Source organism: Chiloscyllium plagiosum, unplaced genomic scaffold, assembly GCF_037043375.1.
Source record: "Chiloscyllium plagiosum isolate Xiang-an unplaced genomic scaffold, Cpla_swu_hap1 HiC_scaffold_15, whole genome shotgun sequence".
NCBI lineage: Eukaryota > Metazoa > Chordata > Chondrichthyes > Orectolobiformes > Hemiscylliidae > Chiloscyllium > Chiloscyllium plagiosum.
This window is the reverse complement of record NW_028270153.1, coordinates 21453623-21480436: the sequence shown is the minus strand read 5'-3', so window position 1 is coordinate 21480436 and position 26814 is coordinate 21453623. Positions and strand designations below refer to the sequence as shown.

At 39.7% G+C, this 26814-nt stretch overlaps 1 pseudogene; it reads left to right on the top strand.

Moving 5' to 3' along the window:
- Positions 1–330: 330 nt before the first annotated feature.
- On the top strand, positions 331–26814 carry LOC122559965 (histamine H3 receptor-like; annotated as a pseudogene).

Genomic DNA, 26814 nt, shown 5'->3' with positions numbered 1-26814 from the left:
GAAGATGGACGAAGTTTTGGAAGAACATCGAGAATGTAGGACCAATCTGAAACGAGGAATTAAGAGGGATAAAAAGGGTCATGAAATATCTTTAGCAAACAGGGTTAAGTAAAAATCTAAGGCCTCTTATTCATATATAAGGAGCAAGAGGGAACTAGAGAAAGGGTTGGCCCAATCAAGGACAAAGGAGGAAAGTTATGTGTGGAGTCAGATAAAATGGGCGAGATTCTTAATGAGTACTTTGCATCAGTATTCACTGAAGAGAGGGACATGACAGATGTTGAAGTTAGGGATGGATGTTTGATTACTCTAGGTCATGTCAGCATAAGGATGGAGGAAGTGTTGGATATTCTAAAAGGCATTAAAGTGGACAAGTCTCCAGGTCCAGATGGGATCTATCCCAAATTACTGAGGGAAGCAAAAGAGGAAATAACTGGGACCGTAACAGATATCTCTGCAGCATCCTTGAACACAGGTGAGGTCCTGGAGGACTGGAAAGCTGCTAATGTTGTCTCCTTGTTTAGGAAGGATAATAGGAATAATCCAAGTATTTATAGACAGATGAGCCTGACGTTTGTGGCAGGGAAGCTGCTGGAGAAGATACTTAGGGATTAGAATCTATACCCATTTGGAAGAAAATGGGCTTATCAGTGATAGGCAACATGGTTTCATGCAGGGAAAATCATGTATTAGCAACTTAATAGAATTCTTTGAGGAAGTGACAAAGTTGATTGATAAGGGAAGGGCTGTAGTTGTCATGTACATGGACTTCAGAAAGGCAATTGATAGTAGGCTGATGGAGAAAGTAAAGTCAGATGGGATCCAGGGTGTACTAGCAAGATGGATAAAGTACTGGCTGGGTGACAGGAGACAGACAGTGGTAGCGGAAAGGAGTTTCTCAAAATGGAGAACTGTGACCAGTGGTGTTCCACAGGGATCTGTGCTGGGACCACTCTTGTTTGTGATATACATAAATTATCTGGCAGAAAGTATAGGTGGTCTGATTAGCAAGTTTGCAGATGGCACTAAGATTGGTGGAGTAGCAGATAGTGAAGGGGACTGTCAGAGAATAGAGCAAAAAGTAATAGATTGGAGAGTTGGGCAGAGGAATGGCAGATGGAGTTCAATCTGTGAAAATGCAAGGTGATGTATTTTGGAAGATCCAATTCAAGAGTGAACGATACAGTAAATGGAAAGGTCGTGGGGAAAATTTATGTAAAGAGAGATCTGCGTGTTCACGTCCATTGTACCCTGAAGGTGGCAACGCATGCCAATAAAGTGGTCAAGAAGGTGTATGACATGCTTTCCTGCATTGAATGGGGTATTGAGTACAAGAGTTGGCAGGTCATGTTACAGTTGGATAAGACTTTGGTTTGGACATATTTGGAATACTGAGTACGGTTCTGGTCACCACATTACCAAAAGGTTGTGGATACTTTGAATAGGGTATCGAGGAGATTCACCAGGATGTTGCTTGGTATGGAGGGCACTAGCTATGAAGACAGGTTGAGTAGATTAGGATTATTTTCATTAGAAAGATGGAGGTTGAAGGAGGACCTGATTGAGATCTACAAAATCATGAGAGCTATAGACAGGGTGGATAGCAAGAAGTTTTTCCCAGAGTAGGGGATTCAATTACTAGAGGTCAGGAGTTCAAAGTGAGAGGGGAAAAGTTTAAGGGAGATATGTGTATAAAGTTCTTTACACTGAGGGTGGTGAGTGCATGGATTGCGTTGCCAGTAGAGGTGGGCACGATAGCATAATTTGAGATACATCTAGAATGATACATGAATGGGCAGGGAGCAGAGGGATGCAGATCCTTAGGAAATAGACAACAGGTTTAGATAGAGGATATGGATTGGCGCAGGCTTGCACAGCTGAAGGGCCTGTTCTTGTGCTGTAATTTTCTTTGTTCTTTGTACCACAAGCCTTCTTCACTATCCCTCTGTTATAGCCTAATAGTTTAATATGAGCCCAGGCACTTATGTACCTGAGAAACATAAGGTTTGCACATAATACTTAATTCTAACAAATAACTGTTGGATATTTCAATACTATAATATCCATGCACAGATTCCTGTGTAACATAAGCACTTATGAATCAGGTTAAACACCCTGTTGAAAACATAGCTCACTTGTAAACTTAGTCTGGAAGTTTCCACTCAATGTTTCAGGCATTACTCCTTTATATATCTAAATGTGAACTAGACTGAAGCAACCTCACTGATGCTGACAAATTCTGGATTCTTCATTACTACGTGCTCACCGTCCTCGCTTACAGGTTCTGTGGCCTCCGCCTCAGCTAGGATCATGTTTCTTACAGTCTTGAGTTGAATATATTTATCATCACATGTACTCAAATAATACAGTGAAAAGTAAACAGTCGCCGCCTTACAGCACCATTTTTGGGACACAGGTACCTAGGTACACAAATTTAAGATCAAATTCTTAGGAAACAGAAAAAATTAGAACAGTAAAGGAATAAATAATCCAGCATTATAGGTCATAGAAATAAATTAGAATATAAAGAAGTAAAAAGTTCAGAATATCAGTCTTTCCGACCCAGTCCATGCTGGCACCTAGCCTTAAGTAAGACCTCCACCGCCTCGCCACTGCCTACACTGGACCCACCAATGAAGAAACTGCCCCATTTTACTTGCCATCTCTTCACCACTGGACCCAGTTTGCTAATGCTGCTGAACACACACTCGCCCCGCAACCAAGAATCCCTAGCTCTGCTGTCAAGCCAGGCCACCACTCGACCCGTGAGTCCCCCTTCGGGACTTGCCAGTGTGCCATCTAGCTGCCGCTGGTGCTCCCATCCCTAATTGATGGAGGAGCTTTGCTGCTGTTGCCACCTGGCCCCGAACACTGGGAGAACAATCTCGCCACCACTGCCACAGGCCCCGAATGGCAGGAGAACTCACTTGTTGCTGCTGCTGCCATCGGCTCCAAACGCCGGGAGAATGACCTTGCTACAACAGGCCCCACATGATGAGAGAACATCCTCACTGTCACTACCTCCTTTCACCGGGAGAAGACATGTCTGCCACTCTGCTTGTGGCATGCTCTCACTGCTGCATTGGTGCTGTTGCCAAACCCGCCACATAAAAGAAGAAAAACAGACTAAAAGAAAAGGAAAACAAAGTGAAAGAAAAGAGCAGAAGCAAAAGTAAAACAACAAGGAAAGGAGATGGACACCGAATGGATCCTGAGCAAGAGCCCGCTTGCATCCCTATTCCTCTGCTGTTCATCTTAGTCAATGTCATGTGATCAAACATGGCCAGCCATACTGCTCTGGAGCTGAAGTGTCATACACTGCCAGTCCCTCACTGACAACCTCACCATGTCCAGAGGATTCTGCCCCCATTGTAATTGAGTTAAAAACTTGCAAAACCCACCTGTCCCTGGAGATTAGTGTTTCCAAGAGTCTATTTGCAGATCAAAGTTGGAACTCTTCTTACATCTCTTCAGATAAATTTATTCCCCTGGCACTGGTCAAGGGAACCATCAGGATGCATTGGTTAAGAATCACGTCTGATTAGGAAACAAAATGCAGCCCCACAAGACAAACAATCCTCACAAAGGGTACATTTTACATCATGGATAAACCACAAGGACCAGACTTGGTGTGTTTTGTGTTCATTTCCTTTCATGAATTATTGTCTTACCCTTGAGTTTTCATGAGTTGGATTTTAAATTATGCATTTGTTTTTTTTTTAACAAAAGGAACAAAGATGATTGATTTTCTAGTGATTAAATATATGGATCTTCAAAGCACAGATTCTGTAACTCAACTTGCAATGAATTAAATTAGTTTTTATTAATATTCAGCAAAACTAATTAGTGTTTTTAAAAACGTATCAGGTGTTAAGGTTATAATGAGTCAATGTGATATCTTGAACACAAGATGGAGCAAAGCAGAAATCTTCAAAGATTGAGATATTCAGACAAACAATTTAATTATCTGTAATTTTATATGAGTGAGATATATAGATGAACAGTTAATTAGAGAAAAGGTATTTATAATATTCAAGCATGTTACACCCACACATTTTGAAGACTCTGTAAAGGAAAAATATTCCAAACAAACAATTCAGATAATTTGCTACATTGCCAAGATTAACTAGGTCAACTAAGTGGTCAATATTTGCTGAATAAAAGAATAATATATTTCAGATTTTCCATTAGCAGAATAATACAGAAATCCTGAAGGTATTGTCATTGATTCCATATGCCTCCAAAGGTTGTGTTAGTGAGGATGCTGCACAATGCAATCCCTAAGCAAACAATGAAAAACTAAAAAAATTTTTTTACTCTATTATGCTTTCTGTAAAAGTTCTTGAAAATTTTGAACCTTCTTGAAAGAAATGTAATTTTAATGGTATGCTAACTTCGTAATTACTTGTGATTTTCAAAGTGTTGTAAAATTCCTAATGACTAACTCCAAGGATCATAGGACAGGATTCCACAGTTTATACTTTTACTGTAGCAAACACACTATAATCCAAATATATGGGCCGGGTGCTGGCAGGTGGGACTAGATTGGGTTGGGATATCTGGTCGGCATGGACGGGTTGGACCAAAGGGTCTGTTTCCATGCCGTACATCTCTATGACTCTATGACTCTATGACTCTATGAGATGGGCCAATGGGCTGAGAAGAGGCAGATGAAGTTTAACTCTAGCTCTAAATGCAAGGTGCTGCATTTTGGGAAAGTACATCTTAGCAGGATGTATACACTTAATGGTAAGGTCCGAGGGAGTGTTGCTTAACAAAGAGACCTTGGAGTGCAGGTTCATAGCTCCTTGAAACAGAAGTCGCAGGTAGATTGGATAGAGAAGGCGGCGTTTGGTATGCTTTCCTTTATTAGTCAGAGTACTGAGTACAGGAGTTGGGAGGTCATGTTACAGCTGTACAGGACATTGGTTCAGCCACTTTTGGAATATTGCATGCAATTCTGGCTTCCTTCCTATCGGAAAGATGTTGTGAAACTTGAAAGGGTTCAGAAAACTTGTATAAACATGTTACCAGGGTTGGAGGATTTGAGCTATAGGGAGAGGCTGAACTGGCTGGGGCTGTTTTCCCTGAAGCATCAGAGACTGAGGGGTGACCTTATAGAGGTTTATAAAATCATGAGGAGCATGGATAGGGTAAATAGACAAAGTCTCTTCCCTTGGGTGGGGGAGTCCAGAGCTAGAGTTTAGGGTGAGAAGAGAAAGATACAAAAGACACCTAAGGAGCACCTTTTCCTGCAGAGGGTGGTACATGTATGGAATGAGCTGCCAGAGGAAGTGATGGAGGCTGGTACCATTGCAACATTTAAAAGGTATCTGGATGGAAATGTGAATAGGAAGGGTTTGGAGAGCCGACAGGTGGGATTAGATTGGGTTGGGATATCTGGTCAGCATGAATGAGTTGGACCAAAGGGTCTGTTTCCATGCTGTAAATCTCTATGACTCTAATTAGATTACACATAACTGGTAAGTAATTAATATACCAGACTACAGAAGAGATATTACACATCCCCTTAAATTATTGGATTTTTCCCTGGTCCGTCATTAGTCTGGATATCAACAACCCAAGACAGTTATGCAATATACCCAATGATATAGTAGATGTTTCAATTGTGATGAACACTGTGTCAATTGTTAAATTAAAATCGAAGATTAAGATCAAAGATAGACTAAGAACATGTGGTAACTTTTCAGTTTAAATCTTCCAGTTTGTTGCATTTATGATGTAAATGCAATAGCCATGACCTCACCAAGCTAAGGAAAGTGTGTTTAGGGTGATGGTTTTTTTGTGTGTAAAAAAGTGTGTCAGTCAATTTGAATGTCTATCTGTTATAGAAAGGCTCTTGTGAAACTTGAAAGTGTTTAGAAAAGATTGACAAGGATGTTGCCAGGGTTGGAGGGTTTAAGTGTCAGAGTGTGGTGCTGGAAAAGCACAGCAGGTCAGGCAGCATCAGAGGAGCTGGACTTTCGACATTTCTGGCATAAGCCCTTCATCATGTTTATGCCAGAAACATCAATTCTCCCACTCCTTGGATGCTGCCTGACCTGTTGTGCTTTTCCAGCATCACATTCTCGACTCTGATCTCCAGCATCTGCAGTCCTCCTTGAAGGGTTTAAGCTATAGGGAGAGACTGAATAGACTGGGGCATTTTCCCCTGGAGCTTCAGGGGCTGAGGGGTGACCTTATAGAGGTTTATAAAATCATGAAGGGCATGGATAGGGTAAATAGACAAGATCTTTTCCAATGGGTGGAGGACCCCAAAACTAGAGGACATAGGTTTCAGGTGAGGGGAGGAAGATTTAAAGGGATCTCAGGGACAACATTTTGACACAGAGGGTGGTGCTGTATGGAATGAGCTGCCAGAGGAAGTGGTGGAGGCTGGTACAATTACAGCATTTAAAAGGCATCTGGATGAGTATATAAGTAGGAAGGGTTTAGAGAGCTATCGGCCAAGTGCTTGCAAATGGGACTAGGTTTATTTAGGATATCTGGTAAGCATGGACAAGTTGGACTGAAGGGGGTGTTTCTGTGCTGTATATTTCTATGACTCTATGATTTATACCTATTGTCCCAAGTTAAATACTCTAATAAATTAATGCTTCCCTTGTGTGTTGTGGTTTTATGTTTGATGGTGGGTTGAAAATTATTGAGGTGATTGATGAATTCTTCCAATTCTGCTTCTGTGTAAGTCCAATTACTTTATAGTTCAGCATAAATAAAGGTGACACGTCTGTATCACTTTACATATAAATTGAAAAAGGAACCCCTGAAAATCAAATAAAAAGCCCCTGAAAATGTAGGCCTCAAGAAAATGTCAAGAAGAGATGAAATAATTGCAGAGGCCAATTTTACCAAGTCCGTTTTATTTAGTTGTGCACAGTATAATGGCTATGGTCAACCAGTGCCTTGACTGAACAGATCCTAAATCCCCAGTTAATATTGGTCAGCAAATGCCTCCTGATTGACTCAGGTTAACAACCCCAATTAAGTACCTCATAGTCAACAATGTCCACCTGGTTCCAATGACTACAAGAGTCATAGATGTACAGCATGGAAACAGACCCTTCAGTCCAACCTGTCCATGCCGACCAGATATCCCAACCCCATCTAGTCCCACCTGCCAGCACCCGGCCCATATCCCTCCAAATCCTTCCTATTGATATACCATTCAAATGCCTCTGAAATGTTGCAATTGTACGAGCCTTCTCCACTTCCTCTGCAGCTCATTCCATACACGCACCACCCTAAGTTGCCCCTTAGGTCCCATTTATATCTTTCCCCTCTCACCCTAAACCTATGCCCTCTAGTTCTGGACTCCCCGGTCCTAGGGAAAAGACTTTGCCTATTTACCCTATCCATGCCACTCATAATTTTGTAAACCTCTATAAGGTCACCCCTCAGCCTCTGACACTCCAGGGAAACAGCCCCGGCCTGTTCAGCCTCTCCCTGTAGCTCAAATCCTCCAATCCTGGCAACATCCTTGTAAATCTTTTCTGAACCCTTTCAAGTTTCACAACATCTTTCCGATAGGAAGGAGACCAGAATTGCATGCAATATTCCAACAGTGGCCTAACCAATGTCCTGTACAGCCACAACATGACCTCCCAACTCCTGTACTCAGTACTCTGACTAATAAAGGAAAGCATACTAGACACCTTATTCACTATCCTATCTACCTGCGATTCCACTTTCAAGGAGCTATGACCCTGCACTCCAAGGTCTCTTTGTTCAGCAGCACTCCCTAGGACCTTACCATTAAGTGTATAAGTCCTGCTAAGATTTGCTTTCCCAAAATGCAGCACCTCGCTTTTATCTGAATTAAACTCCGTCTGCCACTTCTCAGCCCATTGGCCCATCTGGTCCAGATCCTGTTGTAATCTGAGGTAACCCTCTTCGCTGTCCATTACTCCTCCAATTTAATAAGGAATTTTTGAGGTTGTTATATAAATCTGGTGAAAGTCGCTTTTGTTCAGTTTAACAGCAATAAAGAGAAACAAATTGACTATTTTGATGACAAAATAAGATATTTACATTTGGTTTGGCTTGTGAAATAGTGGGGCTTGATTACTGGCACAGTCTTTCCATTACAGTTGTAACAAGATAGAGAATATTAGGAGAGATCAGATGAATTAATTAATTGCCATTGAGTAATAAAAATCTTACTTCTTTCAGCAAAGTCAAATGTCAAAATGTTCTTTCTCTTCTTCAATAATCTCAGTATTTAGACATTGCAGATTGTTGGTAAAGAGTGATTATTGGAGCTAAAGAGTTTCACAGTTTTCAGAAGCTAAGAAATATTAAGTTAGAGGTGAAACCTCACAATAAATCTTAATTTTAATATAGTGAGAATGAAGGGAACTAGAAATGTGTATAATTTGGCATACATGGAAATTAGATTGCATAAGAACCGAAAATTCAGAGGACCACTGTTTATCTGAAGCCAATAGAAGAGGAAAGAAAGGTTGTTGTAAAGAATGATATGTTGAAAGGTAAAGGATCACCTATTCAACAGTTTTTTTCTTGAGTCTACAGCCTATAACATTACTGGATATAGGGAAAAGGCAGGGGAATGGGACTAACTGAATTGATCTTCCAAAGAGCCAGAGCAGATTCAAAAAGCTACAAGGTTTCCATCTGCATTTCATGTATCTATGGTTCTTTGAATCTTGTCCAACAATGCAAGCAACATGCTAGAAGATCTTTTTCAGATGTTGGATGAATTGATAACTTATAATGTAAAAGGAGTTCAGTTTTTCAGATAATGCAGGAATAATACTGTGTTCCAAAGAGGAATTGTACTGGACTTGAAATGTTGACTCTACCTCTCTCTCCATAGATGCTATTAGGCAATTTTTGTTTTCATTTTAGATCTCCACCATCCTCAATATTTTCATTATGGGAAGAGTACTGTTTAGTTCTCATTGCGAAGTGTTATTGACAGTATAATTTCCCCGATTGTATAATTCTTGTCATACACCTGAAATCAAACAATGTGGACGGAAAATTCTTTAGAATTTGGATTTGAAGGGCTTATAGAAAAGTGTTATACATCAGAATTATTTTTCTGTGAAGGAAAGTGCAAGGATCAATGGCATGAAAGTACCTGAGAAGGTTAAATGAGAAAACATCTACAAATCCCCATAGAAAGTCATATTATCAAGAAAGTATAGCAAATTAATCCAAATATAAGACAGAGGGTGGTAGTAGATGGAAAGTATTCAACCTGGAGCTCAATGACCAGTGGTGTTCCACAGGAATCTGTTCTGGAACCTTTGCACTTTGTGATTTTTATAAAAGACTTGGATGAGGAAGTGGAAGAGTCGGTTAGCAAGTCTGCCAATGACACAAAGGGTGCTAGAGTTGTGGATTGTATGGAAGGCTGTTGTAGGTTGCAACGGAGCATTGACAGGATGCAGTGCTGGGCTGAGAAGTGGCAGATGGAGTTCAACCTGAATAAGTGTGAAGTGATTCATTTTAAAAGGTCACATTTGAATGCAGATTACAGGGCTAAAGGCAAGATTCTTGACAGTGCGGATGAGTGGAGGGATCTTGGGGCCCAGATCCGTAGATCCCTCAAAGTTGCCACCCAAAGTTGATAGGGTTGTTAAGGAGCATGGTGTGTTGGCTTTCATTAGCAGGGGATGAGTTTAAGAGCCACGAGGTTATGCTGCACCTCTACAAAGCCCTGCTTGGACCACACTTGGAATATTGTGTTCAGTTCTGGTCACTTCATTATCGGAAGTTTGAGTAAGTTTAAGAGAGGGTGCAGAGGAGATTTACCAGGATGCTGCCAGGACTGGAAATCTTCTCTTATGAAGAAAGGTTGAGGGAGCTAGGGCTTTTCTCATTGGAGCAAAGAAGGATGAGGGGTGACTTGATAGAGGTGTACAAGATGATAAGATGCATAGATAGAATGGATAGCCAGAGACTTTTTCACAGGGCAGAAATGGCTTTCATGAGGGGGCATAATTTTAAGATGATTGGAGGAAGGTTTAGGAGAGATGTCAGAGATAAGTTCTTTACGCAGAGAGTTGTGGGTGCGTGGAATACACTGCCAGCAGAGGTAATAGAGTCATATATATTAGGGATATTTAAGCAACTCTTCAATAGGCACATGGATCGTAGTAAAATGAAGGTTAGTTTGACCTTAGAGTAGGATAATAGGTTGGCACAACAGCAAGGACCAAAGGACCTGTACTGTGCTGTACTGTTCTATGTTCTGCATGTAGTACTTCCTAAAGGAAGCAACAGAGCCTTGCTTTGAAGATTATTTCATTAAAAGGACCTCTTCAAACAACACATTTCACCTCAATTTCGGCAAGATATAATTCAACAAAAGACTGTTTATCAGGAATTCTGATTTATTTAAAAGTGGGATAATAGTAAATTCATTGACACTGAAATGCTAAAATTACTTATAAAGAGACTGATGAAATGACAATTGAAATTCAAATTAGAATTTCAGTGTAAGCCTTAAAATATTAGTTACTTTCAATTAACTAAACTACTACATAAGGTTTATTCACTCACACAAGAAGAAAAGATTTATTTAATGAACAGTTAAGGCATATTCTTGTAACTGTTTTGGTTCTTCTTCTCCCAGCCCTTCTCTTTGCTACTTACTTTGATACCTATCATGTAAGAGTCAGTCAAAAATTGCAAGACTCATGAAGGAATGGCTCCCACTGCCAATGAAAATAAAATAAAACAGCTTCTTCTTTTGTATCTTAAAGTCAACACACTGGAAGAATGAGAAGCTTTTAGATTTCAAGCAGGAACAGGAAAATTGAATCTTCCAGAATTTACAGCTCTCATACAATATGTTGAAATAGATATTAATGCTTCAAAGAAGAGTCATATCAAACTTGAAACATTAACTTTGTTTCTGTCTGCACAGATGCTGCCACTCCTGCTGAGTTTCTCCAACACTTCAGAGATTTATTTCAGATCACTAGCATTCACAGTATTTTATTTTTAGCTGAGATATTAATTTTAAAAGTTTAAGGATTTATTAAATATATTCGATTATATAAAAGTAAACAAAAGTAATTATTTAAAACAAAAGTAAATACAAATTAATTTAATTTTCTTTGGTGCCTATTCTTTTGTCAATAATCCAATTTTCCTTAATTTTATTTTTTTTCACATTGAAGATATTTTACTTTTATATACTTCATATACTTCATAAAACAAAGTATTCTGACTTCAAACTTTGTCACTTACTTTCTTCTTCTTCCTGGTTTTCAATCTTCAATTCGTAGAACTTCCATACTACTTTAAGGTTTTGTTACCTGAAGACTGGTTCCAAAGGCTAATTTTTCCATTAATCTAAAGTCCAAAGTTGAATGCGTGCATTAGCCAAATCATTATTACACCATGATCCATTTTTAATCTACTTTCTTGCTGAACCAACACAGACTGCCAACAGTTGAGTTGACTCATCAATTCCCAAAAGATTCAGATCTATGGTTTGATAAGGATTATAGCTTTTGAAAGTTTTTATTGATCTCAATGAAACCATTTTCCCAGTGTGGTCTCAATTTATTTAACGCACACTAAATGCTGCACAACATCTGTTATGTTTAAACAATGTGGGGCAAAATTTGTAACTACATTCTAAAATTCCCAGCATTACAAAATGTGAAGGGATCTTTACAATCATAAAAGCTAAAGGAGCTGAAAGCATTCCGAGTTATATATATGTCTTACAAACATCTTACAAAGAAAATACAACTTTTCATTCAATATTTTTATTAGATTTGTATAGTTTGTTTTAATTTCTTGAAACATGATCTAAGTCAAGACTGTGTAATGTAAATGTCCTGCACTGTCTCACGCTTACCTTGGTCAATGTTTCATCATTTAGTCATTCAGTACTTTGTTTCCCTCCAGCTGCAGTAAAGCATAATTCAAACATTCAAGCAGAGCCAAATGTAAAGCAGTGAAAAGAGAAATCTGAACTTTGAGTTAATGAATGGCACAATGAAGATTTTACAAGCAACAATACGCAGATGTACAATTAAGTAAATGCTATATAATTTCTGATATGAATGAATTTATGTTAACATAATCAATCATCAGGACCTTTACTTCTGATATGTAAAGAAATATCAAGATCCACAGTGAGCAATTGGACAATATGGCCAATGACTTCCTCCTGTCAGTGAAGACAAACATCAATGATGAAATTCAACAGCATTCCAGTGTGGCACCATAGCCTTTGGCCATCGAAGGAACAGCGTTAATGACAAAGACCTAAAAGCTGGCACCAACCCCATGGGCTACAGGAGAGCAATGTTTTCTGCCCTTTTGCATGTGTCAGGTACAATAACAGTGTTGAACAAAGATCTCAAATCTCTAGAGAAATATCAGCAGCAATGCCTTTGCAGCATCCAACAAATCCAGTGGGAGGGTGCACCCTACAATATCAATGTCTTTTCTTAGGTCAACACCCGCAGTAAAAGGCTATTATCAAATCAGAGAAAGTGAGGCTTTTTCTTGTCAAAAGGTGGATTACATCATCTGCATATCTGACATAAGACTTGCAAAGTGAGCCTTGCTTCAAGCTCTGTCAAGCCAGGTGATTAACAGAAAGGCAGAGAAATTGCTTCAAACACATCCTCAAAGCCTCATTGAAATTAAAATGCAATATCCTCACTGAGTTGTGAGAATGTCTAGCCCAACATTACCCAAACTGGAGAAGAAGCATTTCTGAAAGTGCCAATCATCTCAAACACTCCTGACAGGGTCTAGGTGGATACCAAGTGCAAACAGTGGAAGGAAATGTGGAACTTCAAGCATGCTACCCACCCACCTCTTCATATACCACCTACCCCATTTGTGGCAGGGCATACAGATCCAGCATTATGCTTGCAAATACTAATTGTCAGTCACTTAAAAGGCCACTGACAGATGTGCTGAACCTTCTAGGTACTCCATGTTCTATTGGATTCTGTGGCAGCTAGTGTGTTGAAGTAAAAATCCCCCTCTTGTTTCTGTCAATGTCTCATTAGTTGCTTTTACTTCCTGCAACATCCTGTGCTAAAGAATTTAAAATCTAAACATGCAAAGGGAAGTCTAGTAACATCAGATGTTCTGCTATAGCAAGATTTAGCTAGGACAATGATGTTGCACAACAATGCATAAAATATTGCTTTATCTCTCTCCAAATTGATTTATGCCCACTAAGTTCAACCAAACTTATAATAGCTGAAGCATAAATTTTACCTTGATTATTTGTTATTGTCACTCTATGAAACACAGTTCCTGAAATTGATGAATCACTTATCATTAAGTCCTTTCCAAGAAATAATTAACAATTCCAGAATGTTTCTTTTATAAAGAACAAATGTTATTTTCTCCTATTATATATTATCAATGTAATTCACACAGTTCTATCAGTCCAACATTTGTATTATTTGCTTTCCATGCACATTGAAAGCACTTGCATTGTAAGATAGTGAATAATTTTAGAATACACCACATAGCAGATTACCGTCATGTTTCATTTTGATTTCTGTGATCCTTACACTTCACAGTGAAGCTGGAAACTTGTTGATTGCCTTACTTGTCTGTCCTGGATAGGAAGACAGGAAGTTGGAGATGTCAAGGCCGTTGGTAGCAGTATTAGTGTTTATTATTCAAGTGCAAACACACCTTACTTGTTTTGCAGAACTTATACAGAGAAACCATTTAAGTGAAAATAACATATGGTAAAAATGTAATAAAATATAACTAATAAATCGTGAATATTAGCACATTCCTCCTTTGAGAAAATAATTCCTCGATTTTGAACCAAGGATGGACTCTTGTTCAAATCAACAAATGAAGGTGCCAACCCGTTTACCATTTTCCTAATTTTTCTACTTAAACAAGTCTGATAAAGGAAACTTGCTTGATTTGTTCTCTGCTTTGAAAAGAATTTTTAAAAATGTAACATAGTTCAATATGACAGTCCAACATTTGTCGCAAAGTAATTGTGAATCTATTGTGTCTGCATTAGTTTTAAAAATGATTTGTGGCAAGGAAGAGAACTAGTAAATTGTTCCAAATTATTGGATGCCTTCAACTGAATAGCACTTTCCTGCTCTTTAGTCTTATGTTTTAAGATGGGTAAAATGGGAAGTCACTGTCAACCTCCTATGAGTGTCAAGAAATTAATACACTGGCACTGTAAATATCAATCCAGCCCTTTGCACGTAGCTAGTGTTTGTATTTTAAATAGTGTGTATCCTGTTAATGTGGTGTCTCATACTCCTGATGTGCAAATCAAATTTGTAGGAACAAAAAAGGGACAACTGAAACAGTTCCGACTTCTGTAAGTAGTAAAATATTCCTGATGTTATTTAAAGATCTTTAAACCAAATTTGATTTAAATACTTTAGACCTTAATTAGGGATGATTTTGCCAGCAGTGGTGCAGACCCCACCACATGAGAAGGCATCCTACTTGATGGAAATGGCCTCACTGTGGCAGCCAGAGGATTGTGGAGTGAACGGGGAATTCATCACCACTTTCTCACGAGCAATTGAGGATATTCCGCAATGTTCTTCAACAGTACCTAGCTCTCCCAGTGAGTTTCCTGAGGCTACCAAACCTGAGCCTGCAGTATCAGGAATCCATCTGCCCACTATCTTCATAGGACATGAACAGAGGGCACCAGTTCCAGGACAGCCTCTGGAGGAAGGCTCTGGCCAGTCTGGCTCATGGCAAACCCAGCTATAGAAGCCACATTTGGTGGCAACATCAAAGACTATCGGAAGACTATCCCAGAAAGTTTTTTTTGTCTCTTGGCTAGGATTCTAGAACATGGCAGCTCAGCCTCAGGACGACAGATTGATCATTTCAGAATTAAATGAAGATAACTTTCTTCATAGGTTTGTGATTCATTGAAATTCTCTATCCCAGATGGCTGTGGATGTTCCATCTTTCATTTAATTCAAGGCTGGAGGGATGGAAGAACTTTTGATTTTGTCAGGGAATCAAAAGATTTGGGGATCGTGTTTGTCACATGTTCATCATTTATCTAAACAATTTGGATGAGAATATAAGAGGCATGGGTAGTGAATTTGTGGACGATGCAAAAATTAATGGTAAAGTGGACAGTAAAAGAAAGTTATCTAAGGGATCTTGATCAACTGCACCAGTGGGCTGATGAATGGCGGAATTCTTTTTTCTTATATTTTCTTCATTTTTGTTCTTTGTACCAAGATACTGTACTAAGATGGCACCGTAAGTGACAACTTGTAAGTGAGTACATGTGACAATAAACTTAATCCATTTCTCTGTCTCCTACCATAAAGCCAAATTTGTATTCAATTAGTAAGCACCCAATGAATCCCATGTAATTGATATTTACTAATTTGTTGACCATGCAGAACCTTATCGGAGGCTTTACTAAAGTCCAAGTAAACAATCTTCATCAATCTTTTTGGTTACTTCCTCAAAAAACTCAAACAAGCTTGTGAGACATGACTTCTCTCACATAAAAGCATGCTGACTATCCCTAATCATTTCTTGCTTCTCCAAATGCATATAAATCCTATCTTTCAGAATCACCTCTAACAACTTACCCACCACCGATGTCAGACTCATGGATCTATTGTTTCCAAACTTCTCCTTAGAGCTTTTCTTAAATAAAGGCATAACATTTGCCATCCTTCAGTCCTCTGGCACCTCACCACTGTTATAGTGGTCCCTTTTGCAAGGGACCAGCAATTTCCTCCCTACCTTCCTACAATGTGTTGGGATACACTTAGAATCATGAATCATAGAATCTCTACAATGTGGAAGCAGGCCATTTGGCCCAACAAATCCACACTGGCCCTCCAAAGAGCACCTAGACCCATCCACCCTACCTTATGCCAGTATTTCCCATGGCTAACCCATATATCCCTGGACATTACAGGGTAATTTAGCATAACCAATCCACCTAAGTTGCACATTTTTGGATTGTATGAGGAAACCCACACAGACATGGGGAGAACACGCAAACTCCACACAGACAGTCCCCAAAGATGGAATTAAATCCGGGCCTCTGGCTCTGACAGGCAGAAATGCTGATCACTGATCTATTGTGCTGCCTTGGATCTAGTCCTGGAGATTTTATCCAGCTTTATGTTTTCTAAGACCTCCAAAACTCCCTTTTCTGTAATGTGAACTGCTTTAAAAACATAAATGTTTATTTCCACATGTTATCTAGCCTCCATTTCTTTCTCCATAGTAAAAACTGATACAAAATATTCATTTAATATCTCTCCCATGTTCTGGTATAATACAAAGATGACTTCATTGATCTTTAAAGTGCCCTACTCTCTCTCTAGTTGTTCATTTGCTATTAATATACATATAGAATCTCTCAGGATTATCTTTTCTATATAATATATTTTTATTTAAGAAAAAATAGATTTTTAAATATTACAAATACAAAACAATGCAATTCAAAACAGTACAAAAATAGTACAAAACTAAACCCAAATAATAAAAAAAATCCCCTCCTATATGAATGTATAAACATCTATAGAGAAGTATAAAATTAAAAAAAAACCTAAACTAGTCATTTAACTAACTAAATAAATACCTAACAACAAACAAATAAATAGTAATAACTCAGCCCAGCCAAACAAAACACTCATACATTCACAGTTCCTCCTCCCTGGACATTGGACTCATGAAACACAATCGTTACAGCTATAAAAAAGCCCTTGTTAGTGTGGCAGATAAATCTGTGTCCAGGTATTTCAAAAAGGGTTGCCATGTCTTGTAAAAATTCTCAGTTTTGTGGTGTACCATATTTGTGAGAAAATCCAGGGGAATATGCTCCATAACAATCTTCCGCCAACCCGACAGGCCTGGGGGGTTTCCTGATTTCCAACCTAGCAAGATATTCTTCCTTGCACAGAATGTAAGATAACTGAAAAGTTTTGCCTAATGCAGTCTGCAGGAAATACAATGGGTAGGCCCAAAAGGAGCGAAATAGGGTCCTTCTCCACCCCTACACGTAAAATCCACTCCATTGCACCCACCACAGCGCTCCAATATGTTTGATGCCTGTCACAAGACCAAAGACAATGGGTAAGAGTACCCGTACAGACCTTGCACTAGGGGCATGCTGAAGATACTCCTGGTTTAAATTTTGACAAACGGTCTGGGGCTAAGTGGACCCTGTGGAGAATCTTCAACTGTAAAGCATGGGTCCTATTGCAAATTGATATCTTCCTTGCATTCGTCCAAATATCCTCCCATGCCTCTGAAGAAACTTCAACACCTAGCTCTCTTTCCCACATCTTGCAGAGTCGATCAGACTCATCTCAGGTGGCACCCCCCAATTGGTGATATAGAGTACTGACAGAGAGTGTACTTAGCCCTTAGTACCCCTCTTTCTACGTCAGATTTGTAGGGATCAGTCAAAAGTGTGGTCCTTTTTTGAATAAAATCCCTAACTTGAAAAAAACGAAAGAGGTCTCTATTAGGTAACTCGTACTTCCGTACTAACTGATCGAAGGACATCATTACATCTCCCTCAAATAAATCACCCATGCAAGATATACCCCGAGCTGCCCAACGTTTAAATCCTGAATCTATCAAACCTGGTTGCAAACTCGGCATACCCACTAAAGGTGTAAACAAAGATGTTTTGCCAATGTTACCTTCCCTCTGCCGAATTGCCCTTCATGCTTTAATAGTATTGATGACTATTGGGTAATGGCAATATTCCCTAAGTGTCCTCACCTTGTCCAAAAACAGGAAACTGGTAAGGGGGCACCTTGCCTGTGAGACTTCGATATCTAGCCATATTGAAAGAGGGTCCCCACAAACCCAATCACTTACGTAGGTCAAAAGCGAGCTTAATTGGTAATTTTTAATGTCCGGAAGGTCTACTCCCCCCAAGCTGTGAGGCAACTGCAGTTTGGCTAATTTAATGAGGGTCGTTTACGCTGCCAGATAAAGGAGCTTAACCAACCGTTCAGTCTCCTGAGTGTTTGTTTATTGAAAATCAGGGGGAGCATCCGTATAGGGTATCGCAAACGAGGGAGAATATTCATCTTAGTAAGCGCTAAGCGGATGAGCTGGCGGACAATAAACATTTAAAATGCCGCATTCTTCCCCATTTATCAAGGCTTTAAGAATTACAAACCTCCCGTATGTGTCTTTAACACATTCCAACAATTTAAATGAGAGATTTTTCCTTACCAATATAGCCATTCTCCTACTTCTGGTATTAAATGATGAAAAATAAACTCAGTCAAAGCCATTCTGCTGTAATTTCAGATGCTCCTTGTCATCCAAATGTGTCTCCTGTAACAAAGCAATATCCACTTTCTCCTTTCTAAGATTCAAGAATACCTTCTTCCTCTTAATTAGTGAGTGACTTCCCTTGATATTCCAGGTACACCATTTAATCAAATCATTAGCCATAATCTTCCACAATTACATTTAAATTCCAGAGAGGAGGAACCCGAACCACAAATTGCTGAGCATTAGTGTCGCATGATCCACCAAATATAAAAACTACATAAACTAAAACCACTACATTTAACAAACATACAAAATTATTAAAAATAAAAAAACAACAAAAACCAGAAAACAAACCAACATATAAAGCGCCAATAGCGCTGAGTAGGGGAACTCACCCCCTACCAGGAGGGGGCAACTACCCATCCCGAACTGCCCATAAATAGGCATCTAACCATCTCAACCACCTTCACTTCTCCCAGCGAGAGCCGCATCGCAAGCACAAGCTAAAAAGAATAAACACCCCATAGAATATCAATATGAATAAAAAAACATTCTTTTATAAAAAAAAGGGGGAATAAATACTCCAACCATCCTTTGGTATGTCCTAACTTAGAAATTTAAAATGTACATCTTAACCACTGCCATACATAGTTTAAACCAAATTATTATCAATAGAGGTAAAAAAAGGGGAAAAACAAAACTCTAACCGGACTTCCTCCATTTCTTTTACAGAATGATAAACGCATACCCAAGCAACGATATTTATACATATTACAATTGTTTAACTTAGGTTAGTTTGTCCACAAAGTCTCTTGCCTTCTCCGATGTGTCAAAGAGATGCATGATCCATCTGAGGTGATCCGAAGCACTGCCGGATATCTCAGGGAGTACTGAATCCCAAGCTCCTTCAATTTTCTCTTGACACCATCATATGATTTTCGTTTCTGGATCACCGCCGCTGAAAAGTCCTGAAAAAACATGATCTTAGACCCCTCGTAAATTAGGGCCTTTGGATCCTTCCCCTGGAGTCTAGAAGCCTCCATAACTCTCTCCTTATCCTGGTAACGATGGAACCGCACCAGGAAAGGACGAGGGCGTTGATCCAGACCTGACCTCTGTGCTGCGACACGGGGAGCCCTCTCTATCTTCAATCCTCTCAGGCTAGTCTCCAAGTCAAGGAATTTCGGAAGCCAATCTTCAACAAATTCCGTAGGCCACTCACCTTCCTTGCCCTCGGGCAGACCAATGATCCAAATGTTTTTTCTCCTGCCCCTGTTTTCAAGATCATCCACTTGGTCACACAAATTATGAACCTGCGTCTTCAGGGCTTGGATCTCTTCCTTGAATGAACTGGCATCAGCTTCCACCACTGTGACCCTGTGCTCCACCTCATCCGTCCTCTTCTCCAGGTCTCCCAGCTGCTGCTCATGCTTCTGCAGCATGAGAGAGACTGGAGCCAGCTTCTCTTCAATCTGTTTCCCCAACATCTTGCGAGATTTCGAGAGCTGGTTCACCAGGTAAGTCAATTTTTAAATGTTTCTTAGGGCTCCATAATCTTTCCAGTGCCCCAAGAAATCCTGATGACCTGGGTTGGGTGGTTTAAAGGACTGTCTTGCTCCTGCTGTGATGCAAAGCTCTGCAGTGTGATCTTCTCAGATCACCGCCAACTTAGATCCCCCAGGATTATCTTTAACCTTATCTGTGAAGGCATCTTGTATCCCTTCTTTGCCTTCCTGATTTCCCTCTTAAGAATGCCCCTACACTCTTTGTACTCTCCAAGAAAATCATTTGATTCCAGTTGTGTTTATCTAATATATTTATTCTTGACTGGAACCTCAATACCTTTATTCATTCAATGTTTCCTAATCTTACCAGCTTTACCTTTCACTCAAACAGGAACATAATGCCTCTGAAGTCTTGCTATCATACATTTGAAAGCCTCCCATTTGTCAGTCATTCCTTTACCTGGAAGCAGTCTACTCTAATCAACTTTGGGAAGTTCTTGTCTCATACCATTAAAATTTGCCTTACTCCAATTGAGAACTTTAACATTGATGAAAGGCATATCCTTTTCCATAACTATTTTAAAACCAATAGAATTATGTTCACTAGTTCCAAAGTGTTCCTCTACTATCACATCAGTTACTTCCCCTGCCTTATTTCCCAAGAGAGGGTCAGGTTTTGCTCCTTTTCTAGTAGAAACATTTACATTACGATAAAGAAAAGTTTCTTGAACCCATGAAACAAATTCCTCATCATCCAAACCTTTAACACTATAGCAGTTCCAGTCTATGTTGGGAAAATTAAAATTCCCTACAATTACAACCCTATTATTCTTACATATATCTGCGATCTGGGCGGCAAGGTGGCTCAGTGGTTAGCACTGCTGCCTCAGCACCAGGGTCTCAGGTTTAATTCTAGCCTCGGGCGACTGTCTGTGTGGAGTTTGCACATTCTCCCTGTGTCTGCGTGGGTTTCCTCCCACAGTCCAAAGATGTGCGGGTCCGGTGAATTGGCCATGCTAAATTGCCCATTGTGTTAGGTGCATTAGTCAGAGGGAAATGGGTCTGGACGGGTTACTCTTCAGAGGGTCGGTGTGGTTGGGCCGAAAGGCCCGTTTCCACATTGTAAGGAATCTAATCTCTCTACACATTTGCTCCTCAATCTCCTTTTGACTATTAGGGCCTTACAGTACAATCTCATCAAAATGATCACCCCTTTCTTATTTCTAATTTCAACCCATATATTTTCAAACGATGTTCTCTCAGAAATATCTTCTCTAGTTTCAGCAGTAATATTTTCCTTAATCAAAAACACCACTCCCCCTCCTCTTTTGGTTCCCTCTCTATCCTTCCTGTAGCATATAAAACCAGGATCATTGAGCTGCCAATCCTGTCCATCCTTTCTGTCCAAGTTTTTGTAATAGCTATGGCATCCCAGTTCCATGTTCTCATACATGCCCTGAGTTCATCAGCCTTACTTATAAGACCCTTACAAGAGGAGGCAATGGCCTAATGGTGTTATCGCTGGACTGTTAATCTAGAGACGCAGATAATGTTCTGGGGACCCGGATTTAAAACCCGCTGCAGCAGATGGTGGGCTTTGAATTCAATGAAAAGAAAATCTGGAATTAAGAGTCTAATGATGACTATGAATCCATTGTCGATTGTCAGAAAAACCCATCTGGTTCACAATAGCCCTTTAGGAAGGGAAGCTGCCTTCCTTATCTGGCCTGGCCTACATGTGACTCCAGACCCACAGCAATGTGGTTGACTCGTAACTGCCCTCTGGGCAATTAAGGATGGGCAATAAATGCTGCCCAGCCAGAGACACCCTCATCCCGTGAATGAATAAAATAAAAACACTCATTGGGCCAAAGGGTTGGTTTCTGTGCTGTCTGTACTCCATGGTTGGAAATTGGAGTTGAGGTCATAGCTCAGCTATGATTACATTGAATGATGGTGCATTCTTCAGAGGCCAAATGGTCTACTCTTGCTCCTATGTCTTTTGTTCCTATGGCTGCGAGCACCATTCCTGCTATCTTGGGTGGATTGTGTGTTTGCAGTAGGCAGGGCTTCCCAAAGTGTCATTCGGGATACCAAGTGAGATCATGAGTTGAAATTTTCAGAGTTACGAACTCTGAGTCAGTCATAGCTGATACCCACTTTCCCTTGCTGTAATAGGCCTTTCTCCTCCTCCCTCCTCATCTTCTGAAGGATCGCGACTGTTGGCAACATGAACTGGGGGCTCACATTGGGCTGCTGCAGGATGTACTTCCAGAGTTTGCTGCATTCAATTATCAAAATCTCTTCCTGAAAAATATTCACTTCCCTTTGTAAAATACCGCTCGTTTTCTGAATCCGGATTCATTGTCACATAATACAACTGAAGAAAACATCAGCAATAATATAACGACAGCCAATCTCACGTACAGATCCCATTCAGATTCAGCTCCATAAGCCCATCCCAGTATCTTCAGGTTTCTTAATGGATTTTAAGATTATTTTCTACCTTTGTAAATCCTGTCATGATCATGTTGGCTGGTTTGTAAATCCTGTCATGATGATGTTGGCCTTTGAGTGAGTGACTGATGGGGAGTCTGTGTCCTCTGGCAGTCCTGAGCCAGAACTGAACAAGGATCAGTCGTGACTGCTGGAGCTCTGTCCTCACTGCACCATGGCCAAGCTGGGGACCCTGCAGGCGATCACCTGGGCAATGCCGCTGCTGAATGCCTCTCTTGGTGCTGAAGTGAACAGCGCCCAGTGCTCGCCCTCCAACCTCTCCCTCATCACCGGCTTAACCGGACGCCCCCCTTTCTACCGATTCTCGGCCACCTCCTCCGCTCTCCTGAGCACTTTGATGGTTCTCCTGGTGGTCGTCACCACATTCGGGAACGCTTTGGTGATCCTGGCTTTAGTGGTGGATAAGAGTCTGCGGAGTCAAAATAATTTCTTCCCCTTAAACCTAGCCATCTCCGACTTCTCAGTGGGAAGGTCAACAGTGGCTCAGCCAGAAAATGCATCCAGCTTTTACACCATCAATTCTCCAGGTGTCATAGTTTCCTTGTTGTGTTTCCTCTCACCTTCATTTTCCATTTTCCTAACTGTTCTTGAGGGGACTTGCATCTAAGTCTGCCTTCTATACTTTGTCTAAAGTCGTCAGTAAGCCTGTGTTAAACATTGTGAAGAAACTGTCTGCTCAGCACTATACCACAAAGTCATGCAAGTTACTTATTTGCGCTGTCAACTGAATTGTCTTCAATCAAAAACAGAAAGTGCTAGAGATATTCAACAGGTCTGACAGCGTCTGCAGAGATAACCTTTCAAGTCTTGTGACCCTTCTTCAGAATCGTCTTCAATATTGTGTTTTTCACATGTGGACTTGTCACATTCAACTGTAAATGTGTTGCTCAATGTTATGATATATATTATAACCGTGGCAAGTAACCTTACAGTATGAATTTTGAACCTGAAAGACACCTGAAACCTTTCCATCCATCCTTTTTCCTGGTTCAAACTAACTTTCCCTACCTTTAACTTTGTTGAATTAATCATGTCCTGATACTATTGTAACTGCTCACTTCTTAATCATGGTTTATATTCCATTCCAGAGGAATTTTGCATCCCTTTGTACATTCCCTATGTCCTGACTGGCCGATGGGTGTTGGACAAGACTGGCCGTAAATTCTGGCTGGTGATAGATTACCTCCTTTGTACATCTTCAGTCTTTAACATGGTCCTGATAAGTTATGACAGATTCAACTGTGTGATTAGACCGGTGAATCCAAATCAAATGCAATCACAAAGTTAATCCTTTGTCCTGTATAATTTGAACATTACAGGTCCACAATCTGCCCCAAACCAGGTGGACATCATATATCCCAAAATTAAATAGTTATACTCACTTACACATTAATTTGCACGTAATATTTGTTCTGTTGATCCTTTGGGGTTTAATCTTCACAGTGCTGTGTCAGCTTGTAGGCAGTGGATTGAGATGGATTGGGTGGTGCTGGAGCTGGGAAAATAGAGGGAAACCTTTTATTGGGATGATTTCCCAATGCTGGCTGTGCAATCTTTTGATCTCACTATATGTTATCCTCCAGGAGATGGTGGGTGGCATGACATAATGTAGTGGGGAAAAGGAAGCAATGATTGTACAAGAGATCGGGTTTGGGGAATGGGGGAATGTGAGTCAAAGCTTGGTAGCTCTCACATCACACCCACAACACCTATCATTAAATCTTTTACCGGTTTGAATTCAAATCAATCATTTGTCTTCCTGCAATTTCCTCACTGCAACCAATATCTTTACCTCTCATTTTAAATAACCCAATCAACTGTTATATTCTTTCCTTGCCTTTTGAATTCACTATCTTCCCACCTCCAATATCCATGGGTTGAACTCAAAAGCTGAGTTATATTTGAGTTGCCTTTCTCTTGTAGTTCAGTTTTTATTAAATATCAGTATGTAAGTGGCTTTTGGGATATCCATTTTACTTTGATGAAACTTCATACAAGATATGCTAGAATAATCTAAGACAAATTCTATCTATATATACTTACAGAAGAGTTTGAAAGTCACCTGGAGGATAAATATTATCCCGTGCAGTTAAACCTGTGTGATTGACCTGGGAAGAGAAGCAGTGAGTGTGAAGGGAACAATATAGACTAGAATGTGGGGATAAGCGCCCCAAACTCTATTTTCACCAATAGTGCACATTTGAAATTCTAAGCATCATATTGTCTTGATTTTATTATTGTCCACTAATTGGCACAACATGGAATGCTAGTGAAATCCACTCACACAGCATAAAAAATCCTCAATATATCTCCATTTTACTGCTCAGCTTACTTCAGAACAACACAAAACACAAAGCAGAGAAAATTGTGCACATAACTGAACAGATAATATTGCAAAGCAAATAACATTGTCTTCTATTTCTCACAATACCAAGAATATGCTAGCAATCTCTACTTTTTGTCATTTACATAAATGATTTGGATGCGAGCATAAGAGGTACAGTTAGTAAGTTTGCAGATGACACCAAAATTGGAGGTGCAATGGACAGCGAAAAGGGTTACTTTAGATTACAACAGGATCTTGACCAGATGGGCCAATGGGCTGAGAAGTGGCAGATGGAGTTTAATTCAGATAAATGCGAGGTGCTGCATTTTGGGAAAGCAAATCTTAGCAGGACTTATACATTTAACAGTAAGGTCCTAGAGAGTGTTGCTGAACAAAGAGACCTTGGAGTGCAGGTTCATAGCTCCTTGAAAGCGGGGAGGCTAGTACAATTGCAACATTTAAGAGGCATTTGGATGGATATATGAATAGGAAGGGTTTGGAGGGATATGGGCTGGGTGTTGGCAGGTGGGACTAGATTGGGTTGGACGGGTTGGACCGAAGGGTCTGTTTTCATGCTGTACATCTCTATGACTCAAGTTAATGTATAGATTTGTGTCACTTACACTCTTCACAACAAAGTCTTCAACTTTTATTTTATTTAGGTTGACATTTTTCTGACTGATTTGATCATTCATTGTTTAAATAGGCAATGAAATCTCAACTGACTTCTCAGTTATTATTGCTATTCTAAAGTACAAGCCTAATAATACTGTTTAACAATTAACTTAAGCAAGTTGTATTTTCCTCCCAAATATTTTTTCCTTTAAAATGTAGAGGCTTTCAGGTACATGTCTGTTTCTGATAAACTTTCTGCTAATCAATTTGTATCAGGATATCAGAGTTAAATAATTTACTATATTCCACATCTCATTCTCAGTATTGGAAGTCTTTCCCTTTGACCAAATGATATACAAACTGGAGAATTGGGAAGTTTCCATTTCCCTATCCTAATGCTGTGTCCTATTGTTAAGATTGAGTTTGGAGGAGTGAACTGATTCTATTCCATTCCTACTCCTCTACTGGTCATAACAAAGTTTGAATTTAAAAAGGGACATGTCAAATAAATATCAGACAGTATCGTAACACCTCAGGAAGGCAGCCAACATAATCAAAGACCCTTTCTGCCCTGGTTATAATTTCTTCTAACTTCTTCCACCGGTCAGAAGATACAAAAGCTTAAACACATATACCAACAAATTCAAGAACAGCTTCTTCTCCACTGTTATGAGACTTCTGAATGAACTTCTCAAATGTTAAACCTCAATGTTGATCTCGCTCTTTGTGACCTTCTCTACAGCCGTAAGATTATATTCTTCACTCTGTTGTACTACTAATACACTTTGTTTAGTATGATCTGCCTGTACTGTGTGCAAAACAAAACACTTCATTGGACCTAGGTACTTATGACAGTATAAGTTAAATCAAATCAAATCAAATATAGCTCAGTATCAGCAACACATCAGGCAGTTCCTTAAGTAATATAGAACTAGTTTTATTGCAAACAAAGCTTACTCAAGCAAAGATATAAATATTAACAACAAAAGGTTTAAACTCTGCAAATACACAATTACCCTTCTTGAGAAATAACAATCTAGGTGTCTGGGTAAAAATGTATACATACTCTGCAGAGTGTTATCTTTAAAATTAATTGAGCAGTTTTATACAGAAAGTCTGGTTTTGACACAGTTTAGAAAATGTATTTTGAAATGTTTATAATTCACGTGTACATACAACTATCTCAGACACCTCAAATGTTAGGTTTAATAAAACTTATTGTCTAAATTCTACCTAGGTTTCATATCGAGCTCAGCAAGGGAAGAGAAGAAATGCAGCATCAAAATGATGCTGGTTTGGCTCACTGCATTCCTTTAGTATGGCCCAGCAATAACAGCCTGGGAATATATAATTGGCAGGAGCTTTGTGCCTGAGGGAGAGTGTTATGCTGAGTTTTACTATAACTGGTACTTTCTGATAACAATATCAACAGTGGAGTTCTTTGTACCTTTCATCAGTGTCGTGTATTTCAACCTAAGCATATACCTCAAAGTTCAGAAATGAACAAGGAACACCACGCAAAGTAAACCATCACTCGAGAACTTAGAAGCGAATTCTGATTCAGCATGCTCCTTAAAAGTTTGTAAAGCATACTGA